The following is a 10,652-nucleotide window of genomic DNA, read 5'->3' as shown; positions in this document are numbered from 1 at the left end:
AAAACGAAATTTAAAGTAAAAATAAAAATGCCATTTTTTGTTACTCTCAAATATTAATATTAATATTATATTAAAATATTAATATCCCTCTCAAGTATCGCTCTCAAGTATGAAGCATGAGCAAGCACTCTACAAATCACCAGCAGCAAACCCCAGAACATGCACACTGGAAGACGGTAAATATAGATATTCACCAGAAACAGACAGGCACTGCTTAAGGTCATAAAAATGCCCCGAGGCATGTTAGACAACATACAAAGATCCATGAATAAAATATACTACTTCCACTCTGGAGGAGGACCTGAGGCGTAGACAGTAACATCTACAGTAGACATGTGTAAACACCACTGAGAAATATTACACCAATAAATAGAAGTTGAAAAGAGGATTGTCACATGCCCGAACGTGCAGGGGTGTGTGCGAAACAGGCAGCTGCACACAAACTAAACTCCCAGAGCAATTTAATTGTAACACTCCAAACCACAAGTGAAGCTGAATGCCAATTGAGAGCAGACTACAGAGGAGATCAGCCTACAGTACAGAGCTCTGAGCGCTCAGGTTGCTTGCTGCAGCTTAAAACATCACTGATGGCTGTTTCACCCTCTGACTCACTAAATTAACTCCAAATCCATTTACCAGCGTTGCAGCTTAAGCCCTCCAGTTTGGTCTTGGTCTTCAGCGGTTTCTTCTAATTGAGTTTCTAGTAATTACCACAAGGCTAATGCATTGTAAGTGCCTTCTAAATCAGGGGTAAAGATTTTGTTTCAGACTACAAGTGCACACAGTGATCGCATGCAACGGGATGTAAGAGAAGCTTTGGGATGTTTGTGGAAAAAAAAAAAAAAAAAAAAAAAAAAAACACAACACGGATCCATCACAGACCTTCTCTGTGACAAGCAGCTCACATCCCGAAGAGAGGATGATCGTCTGTCACATGGCCTCGAACCCCCCCTCCCCCACTCTTTCTTAATCCTTGACTTTGATTCAGAGTGCCAAGCAGAGGTAACCTGGCTGACACGCCACACGGGGCCCTTTGATCTGCGCTGGCAAATTTGACAACAATGAGTGGGCTGACACTGGTTGGATAAATACACTTGAAGCTGAACAAATTAGCTAGTTACCTCATGTTACCCGTTTCTTGATACCGCTAAAAATACAGAAGTAAATCTGGAGACTTTGTAAAATCGTGATGGGACTGTGTGCACTGTTCCTCGGGCCTTTCATTATCTCAGTACTTTTTTTTTTCTTTTTACTTTGTTGTGCTGGTCAGGAGAGAATGAGGGAGAGCTCGCCAGAGACATGAGTAAACACAGCGCTCCCTTACCCTCATGAAGTTGCCCGAGACCTTCCCTCTCTCTGAAGACTCCTTTAATTAGGCTTTAATTGCCTTATTAGCTCTGGCTATCGATGGAAGAGGAAAGGCAGCGAGAGAAAAAGGTCAGGAAAGGAAGAGAGTTTGGGAAGACAAAACTATAATAGGGCAAGTAAACAACGGTGGGCAAAAGGGGGCAGTCAAAGGACAGCAGGACACGGAGCAGCATCCACCCACACGCGCTAACACACAGGAAACTCACACATATGTGTGCAAAGAGCGGGCTGCTGCATGTGAAAGTGAGGCCGTCTCCTGCGGGAAAGAGTTGTCAGGTGATATAAAACAAAAAGATAAGACGGAGCGCAGATACATGACTGCTCCTTCAAAAACGGGCTCCGTGGGGCGCCCAGGCAATTGACCCCTCACCCTGACCTTGGTACAGCAGGGGAGATGGACGAGGTAGAGGAGAGGGCTGAGAGGGAGGAGAGGAGGGCCAATGAGAAATGATGAATGAGAGCGATGTGGAAGAGGAAGGGGATGAGCAGGTGGAGGGTGGAGTTGCAAAAGCAGGACACAGAAGGGGAAGAAGGAGAAGGCCGCAGTAAATATTCCTCAGAGGACTCTCAGCACACACTCTGGATCTGTCAAGTGTCCTTAAGTGCTGAGTCTGGAGTCACTGAGAGAAAAACTATGGAACTCAAATGAAGTTTGAATATGAGATGATTAACACTAAAAAAAAATGTGTGGCTTGTTTACTAATAGTCAAGCATTTAAAGGAGCAGTGTGTAAGATTTTGGGGCATTTAGTGGTATCTAGCAGTGAAGACTGCAGCTTGCAACCAGATGAAACTTGTCCCATTTAGAATTTCCTTCACTGTCCACTGGTCAGGAGGTTTTTACCAGGAGCTGAACTATCCACAGAGGTCTCTTCTTCTCCAAACAGACCCGGTGATTTATATCAGTAAAGGCACTGAAGTTTCGCATTGCAGATCAGTTTCTCCAAAGCCATTCGGCTTGTCGTTGACAGGCTGGTAGCCTTGGATTTTCTCCGATGACTTAAAATCAAGACAGTTAGGAGGTTGTAATCAGGAGCTGAGTTATCTGCAGAGGTCTCTTCCTTTCCAAAAACAAATGGACCAAGTGATTAAAACCAACAGAAACAGTGAGTAAAGTTGTTTCAGGTTAAAAAAGTGAAGTGGAGGGGCCCGATTGGCACCTAGCAATACGCCAATGTCCAAAGACGAACTCATTTTAAATCAAAAAAGGTGTGATTCTCTATATATGCCCTCAAAATGGCAAACCCATCTCCTTTTATGTTTTTTTTTATAGTATCAGTCTATAACAAAAATATATGCTTATTCTACATAAACCATAAAAAAACTATAAAAAACTATGTAGTGAAACTAATAATTTCCTTTGGCTACACGGTGGTGCAGTGGTTGGCATTGTTACCGCACAGCAAGAGAGTTCCTGGTTCAATCCCGAGGGGAGTTTGCATGTTCTCCTCGTGTCAGCGTGGGTTTTTTTCCAGGTACTCCGGCTTCCTCCCACAGTCCAAAGACATGCAGGTTAATTGGTGACTCTAAATTGTCCGTAGGTGTGAATGTGAGTGTGAATGGTTGTCTGTCTCTATGTGTCAGCCCTGTGATAGTCTGGTGACCTGTCCAGGGTGTACCCTGCCTCTCACCCAGTGTCAGCTGGGACAGGCTCCAGCCCCCCCGCGACCCCTAACAGGATACAGTTACGGAAAATGAATGAATGAAAAATGATTTCTGATTTTCTTTTGTAGTTTTTGTCATGTACAGTATGTAATGATGATTGCTGGGTAATATGTGTGTTGATGTTGCCCAATACCAAGTCTCTGTTTAATCATTTAATGAGACGATAGGAGATACAGTAGCTAGTTTTGGTGCAAAATCTCTTAAGACTGACGAGGTGGGCACATCTGCAAGCAGATATAATGTACAAGCTTCAGTAAGACACACTGCTGGTAAAATATATATGTACGCCTAAAACTCGTGCTTCATAGCTAGTAACTAGGGTTCGCTAGGGTCCGTCATAATAGCTTGGCCCATCGTAAGTATCTTAACCCACTGGTCTCGGAAGAGTTTCTAATGACAATGCGAAAACTTGAATGGCTCTATCTAGAGCCAGTGTTGGTTTGTCTGTCCTGGGCTACTGTAGAAACATGGCGGTGCAACATAACGATCTCTGTATGTAGACATAAACAGCTCATTCTGAGGTCATGAAAACACAATTCTTATATTCAGGTGATTGTACACTAAAGACCATTCCATTTCTGCCAATATAGCCCCCTAAATCCTACACACTGACTCTTTACAACAAGTGTTTTAAAAATCGTTGTGTCTCCATCTCAACCCACATGTTTTGCATACTGCATTTTGTTTGTTGTTGACCATTAAGTAGTTTGTGTACTTGAACGACTTTACCTCTGGTATCATTTTTTTCTAACTTGTGCTCAGTTACATAATGTTAGTTCTTCATGGTTCTGTCCTGCAATTTGATTGGATGCTGTTGGATTGGTTCAAAGGAAGTGGATCTGGGGAATTAAATGATGAATTAATTGTGCTGATGCTTGCTGATTCAGGAAGTGAAGGGAAACTAACTGATTCATGGCACACTATTTAAATGACTTTTTTACTTTTAAATCTGTGGGCTTGAGGCAGGGCCGGAGTGGGACTCATTTTCAGCCCTGGAGTTTCATGCCTCAGACTGGCCAACTTTAGATCACGACCTATTATAACCTTACATGTTAAGTCTACAATAGCGCACTCCCCCAGTCTATTAAATATGAAAGGAGGCTGACAATCACAGGACATGTCTGTCGCTTTGGGTTGTGAGCGCGCATGACGCACATCTACATTAAAAGTAATGGGTTTGTGCGTGCAAAAGATGCTACATCTGAACGCCCCCCATGCACACACACGTCAGGGTACGTCTGCAAAAAAAAAAAAGAAGAAATGCCAGTGGAGGCGGCCCAGGGACAGCAGTAGCAGCATACGTGATACCCAGTGCCATGACTGAACACCGGCCCTCGCAGCCCCATTCTCGGAACAGCTGTATTCGGCGTCTGACTTCCGGCAGACGGCGATACAGCCTGTGGGGGCAGACCCCCGATTTTTTGGCATTCCGGTTTGATTTGGGCGGAGGAATTTCCGTTTCCGACTTCCGTTTATATATAAGTAAATATGCTGAACCATTGCGATGGATTCAGAGTTTGCAGTGACACCAATTATGTTCCGCCTTGTTAGGAGGACCGTTTAACCTGGCAACAACTGCAGCCGGCTCAAACGTGATTGGTCAATATCATGCGGACTACAAACAGCCTACAACCAGGGCTCTTCCGCTCTTCTTCCGGAGGCAAGATCTCCGGGGTTTGCCTACAGACTCTACATTCATTGAATGTAGAGTCTGTATATAGAGACTATCGCAACTCAAACGTCAGACTGGCCCACCGGGAATTGTCCTGGTCCAATTAGCCACTCCGGGCCTGGCTTGAGGGAAGGTATCACATATTTTCAAGTCATGAGGCTCAAGTCCAAGTGAAGTCATGAGTCAATGGTGTTAAAGACAAAGTTTTGATTCTGTCAAGATTTATGAGTCATCAAATTTGTGACTCGAGTCTAAGACATGCAAATCAAGTCCACACCTCTGTAAACATGTAAAAACGACATCATCTGGAAGCATATTTTACAAGTTCAGGATTTGCAGTTTGCTGACTTTGCTGCCGTGCTTGTGCACTCTGCCTCTCCCATACATGCATCTCAAACCTGCCTTTTAAAATTCATAGACTGGACCTGGGTTGCTAGCTAATTTCATTTTCAATTTGTGTTTTGTTGACAGTGATCTTATGAACATCATAGCTGGCATTTGTTATTTCTATTAGCCCGTGGCTAGCAATATCTGTTTCAACTTTCCTTCCACTGAGACGGAGAACAAAGAAAAAAAAAAAACTTCAAAGATGTGAAACTAAGAAGAGTCGAAGCCTGGTGCAGCGCACAACAAAACACAGAAATAAAACTAACATCTGTTGTACAGGCCCAACAAGAATAACGGCTGACATTTTTTATCACTGCTGTAGGCTTTACCAATCCATCTGTTGCTATATCCAACTCTACCTAGTGAAGTGATACTATAAAAGGATGCCAGTGGGAGTGAGGCTTTCACATAGGAGCATCTGCAGAGGCAATACAGCAAGTTACCTTTCCACTATCTCCTCTTCATCTGCCACCCACTGCACACACTCACAGACGCACACAGTACCAACTTTAAAGCTGTAACCTGAGAACTACTGTATAGTGTTGATTTACATGTATCTTCAGTGTAAGCGTGCTCCGGTGTGATTGCTCACCTTTGCACTGTAACCGTGCACCGGCGAGTGTGTTTGTTTCCTGCACGTGGTTGTCTGTACGTGAGCGCGTGGGCGATACAATCCATCAGGGGAGGCTGAGGAGTGTTTCTTCCTTTCTTGCACGTCATTCCCCAGCCTCATTAGAACCCATTCAGTCAATCAAGCATGAATCCCTAACACAATAACATGCAAAGTGCTTTGTCTGGGTGTAATTGGCCTTGCCAGAGCTGTTTTTCTCAAACGGTTAGCTTCACTCACTTCTCTCAGACCGCAGCCAGGAGCCCTGTCCAAGAAATGCAGCTGGCTGGAGGACGATGGTGAGATGAAATGAGGGAAAGAGAACAGGATAAAGATAAGGATGGCAAGATTTAAAAGCGCAAAATGAAGGCTCAAGTAGGAATTACTGGCCTCCTGTCTGGGTTCATGTCATAAAAATATATATATTTACAGTCATTTCAGCCATTTTGCATAAAGTTCTCCTCTTGTCCACATGTTCACCGTCTATGCTTGCTGTATGCATTAGGCCAATATGCGTATGTGCGTGTGCACGTGCGTCAGTGCTGAGTGCGGTCAACCAGATCTCCTGTCTGTCACAATCACACATGTTCCCCATTACCATGACAAACCAGTTGACATCCCATTTCCCCGCGCACACATAAATGCACCACACATGCAAGGAGCTGCACACACACAGGAAGGCACAACAGGAGATGGATAACACATGGGCACAGAAATGCCGCCCCGTTTGTATCCCCAGAGGAGAGACTGTTTGTTCGCTATGATGGGTGACACGGCTGACTGACACTTTCCTCCATACCAACCCAACAGCCAATCTGCTGAAATTGTGCAGTGACATTGTTGATTAAGCAGACATTCAGTGTGTGGTGTGTGCATTGTTACGGTGCAATGGTTTCACTGATGCAGGGAAACAGTGCGGCCCCAGTGTGTATGACTGGATATATGGATGTTTGTATGTCCTGTATGTGTGTGTATCCCAAGAACATGTGACTGCAAGAATAAAAGGAGTATATCTGACTTTGAATGAGAGCTTTGCAGGATTGAAGCCAGGCCACAGCACCCCAAACTGCTGAGATAATCATCAGCAGTCAGGTACTGCCATCTAGTGACATTAAAAAGAGCTTCTTCTAACACAAAAACGAGCCAAAAAATGATCAACTGCCTTAAATATGGAGTCCCATTTAATGGAAAACTAAGCTTAAGGTGTACATTCAGCTAAAAGCTGATCTTGCAATAAACTTTAATTAGTGAGGCAGTTTTAAATGGACACAGCAGGGTTGCTGTTTTCTTAGCAAGAATCCAAATTCATGAATTCATCATCCTGCCATGCTTCCTGTGTTTCTTCCTCGCTCTTCCCTGGATCTCTCAGCCTCCTTCAGATCAATAGCTTTGCTTGTTCCAGCAACACCTCCCAGTGTTTTCACTTGTCCCTCCCTGCAGGATGCGAATTGGACGTCCTATCCTGTGCAGTGGTTATGCTGTGAATCAGAAAAGCCAAATTAAATTGCCTAATTGGTTTCCTTGGGAAGGGTAAAACAGATTTAAATTGATTACCAGTAATGGCCTTTTGTGGAGCCACATTGGCTTCTGCTGTTTGAGGAGGATTTAGCAAAACCAATTAATTTGCCTCACCTCTTCCGCGCCCTCCTTCTGTTTCCCTTTGTCTCTGTCTGGGAGCTTTTTCATCTTTGCTTTTTCCACTTTCTAATGCCATACTTCATACTCCCCAAAATAAAAGGGATGATGACGATAACGTCACTGGATAACAATCATTCACGCCTAATTGGCTGAATACTGTCAATTCTGGTGCTGATAAAATGCTTTTTTTCCCAGGTCTGCTGTTACGAAACTGGCCTGACAAAAGATAATTTAAATCTCTCTTTCAATTACGTATGCTGTGCCTGTTTGCTTCCGCATGGCAGCTCTCGCTGCAGCCGCCTGCCTCAGCTGAGAGAGGAAAAAGTAAGATGTCAAGGTCACATTTTGTCACACAAGCTGATTAAATCCCCTAATATGTCCCCCCCCCCTCTCTCTCTCTCCGTATCCCTGCCTCAGTGTTTCTCCACCTCCCATCAAATATTATCACAACCAGACCTAATGTGACATTTAGAATGGGGAAAATTACAATCACTTAATGTGATTTTATTAATTACATCGGGGCAACTATTGTGTATGATTAAAACAGATGTCATCCACCTCATGGGAAAAGGAGAACAACCATTTTCTAATCTAAGTGATGACTTCTAGAAGCAAAGTCAACAGGTTTTTTTCCCCCCCAGCAAATTATAAAATATTCAAAGCCAGATCGAGACGTCGGCATCATCTGTTACTGTGTTTTGCAACTAAGCAAAGTCAGACTGGTGTGCTGAACTTGTTTCAGCTCCATTGCGTGCAGTAAAATTAAATGCAGTTAGGCTGAATAGCCCATGACAAATTAACAAAATAATTTCAAGCATTGTAAGTTTATTTATAGCTGACTTCATGGATTACAGATGAGTGAAGCAACCTTCCACCGCCTAAGGTTCAATAGAGATGTAAGAATAATGACTTAAGTACTGCTGTTTAGTTGGATTACACGCAGAAGCCTGGAGCATTACAAATTACTGTTGAAAGAAGGATTTCATCATGGTGCTACTTTACACATACACGGCGTGGGTATTGCAAATTTGTCTTAACAAGAGTTGGTACACGTTGCCATGGAAACAGTGTTCGAGCACCAGCTTGACCTCGATGGGTGAAGTTAATTGTTGTCATCGTAAAGGTCAGAGACGTTACCTGAGCAGCTGTACTGAGTTTGGAAAGTGTGAGTGAGGGCAGAGCAGTGGAGAGAAAAGAAAGCAAAGTTATATCAGCATGTGACTGTATTAAAAACAATAAACAATATAACAGCAGGGAGGCGAGTTTAGCAACAGGTAAGTTTATTTATATCGCTCCATTCAGACACAAGGCAATTCAGAGTGCTTTACAGGGGGGACAGAAATACATTAAACTTAAGACATTAAGAAAACATGAAAACTCCATTTAGAAGACAATAAAAACAAGAAGTGAGAGTTTTAAAAAAGTCATCTTTCTTTTAAAGGAATACTTCACCGACAAAATGACCATTTGTGTATCAATTAGTCGTGCTGTGTTACTTTGAATTCCTGAAGAAAATTTTATTTTTCTCACATGCCTCCACAGGAAGTGGTGAACATATTGATTCACTGATTGATTGATGATCACATTTAACAACAGCAAAACAATATACAAGCATCTGTTTACAAACTCACACAACTCGTGCAGAATAATTCAAGTCTCATTCATCCAGTACTTCCCAAACACATGCATTTTTCTAAAAAAAAGTTAGTACTGGAGTCAACTTCAACTTTCACTTCAGTCTTTAAATAATAAGGTTTTAGGGGGAAAAATTGTTTTGGAAGTGCTTGGTATGTTTTGATACAGTTTTGCTGCCGTTATACACATACCCCAATCAATCAGTAAATCAATACGTTCTTTGTTTTTTGTAAAGGTATGCAAGAAAAAAAAGTTCTCTTTAGGAATTCAAGGTAACATCCCACGACTAATTGATATACAGATGGTCACTTTGTGGGTGAAGTATTCTTTTAACAAAACCTTTAATTGAGTATACGTGTTTGGGGCTGAGCAGGGAGGCAAAAGTGCAGATTTTAGACTACAGAAAAAAACATGTTCACCTAAAAAAAATGAAAAAAAGACAAAGTAAGAATTTAATATTAGCTAAAATAGGGCCTAAAAGAGGCCAACAAAAAGAACTTAACGAAAAATACAGCAAACTGAACTGCAACAAAACTAAACTGAAACCATGATTACACACAAGGGGTGGCCAAAAGACGATAACTGAAATAACTTTAAACAAACACGGGACAGATCAATGGGCCCCAGTGCACGCTATTGTGACGGGCCCTAATGGACGCTAGTTAAAAGGCCCACACACTACACTGTTTATGCAAAATCCAAAAGAATCTAATTTAGGGAGCTTTGCTACTTTTTCCTCCTGTTCGTTTCCCTCTTGTCCTTTCTTACTGCCATTTTTCTGTTAAAAAGGCATGACTGCTCGCTGAGCTTACAGATGTGCTCAGCTCGTCTGTCTTGACAGATTTTGTGCCTAAATGAACTACTGTATCATATCGTCTTCTCACATGATCAAATAGAGACTTGACATTACAAGAAATTAACATACATGCATACATACAGGCAATCATCAATGCATACTTGTATATGACAAAAATATCAAAGACAGTAAGAATTTATTAATTTAATTGAATAATCTTTTTGCATGTATATATTGTTTATTCAGAGATTTTATAGTTTTTGTAGGATAAACATTTCATTTTGTTAAAAGAAAAGACAAGAAAAGAGAATTTTGATGGCTGTGGGTCGAAATTTTATAGCAAATGGCACTGTTTTGAATTTAATATGTTTTTTTTATTTATTTATTTTTTTTTTGTAGTTTCAACATGGCGATCTGAATCATTTGCAGGGGTCCAGCCACCCCACAGGCCACAGTGCAGCCCGTCTGCACTGTCTATATTTACGCCCCTGACACAGATAGTTTGCTACAACCCAGTTGCATAAAAGAAAATGTTGGTATTGTACGATCCTGCAAACCACGTATATGTCACACAAGTTTCATACGTATCATAACAGCATTTCTTAAGTGACCTGGTGTATGAGCTGACTGACCGACAAACAACAAAACCAGTTTTGTTTTAGGGAGTTGTTGCTGTTTCCATGGGCTTTTTAGGCTCCAAATGTGGGTGTCCTGTAGTGACCTGTCACTGTTTTTTCCAGTGCCACAGAAAGTGTTTTTTTTGGTTGTTTTTTTACCGAGCTATTGCTGCTTTTCCTGCCGGGTTTGTGCTTTAAAAACAGGTATTTTAACCCAAAACATATTATTTGACTAACCATAACCACATGGTCTTTGTGGTTAAAC

The sequence above is a fragment of the Epinephelus lanceolatus genome, chromosome 15 (assembly GCF_041903045.1).
Source record: "Epinephelus lanceolatus isolate andai-2023 chromosome 15, ASM4190304v1, whole genome shotgun sequence".
Taxonomy (NCBI): Eukaryota; Metazoa; Chordata; class Actinopteri; order Perciformes; family Serranidae; genus Epinephelus; species Epinephelus lanceolatus.
This window is presented reverse-complemented; position numbering follows the sequence as displayed.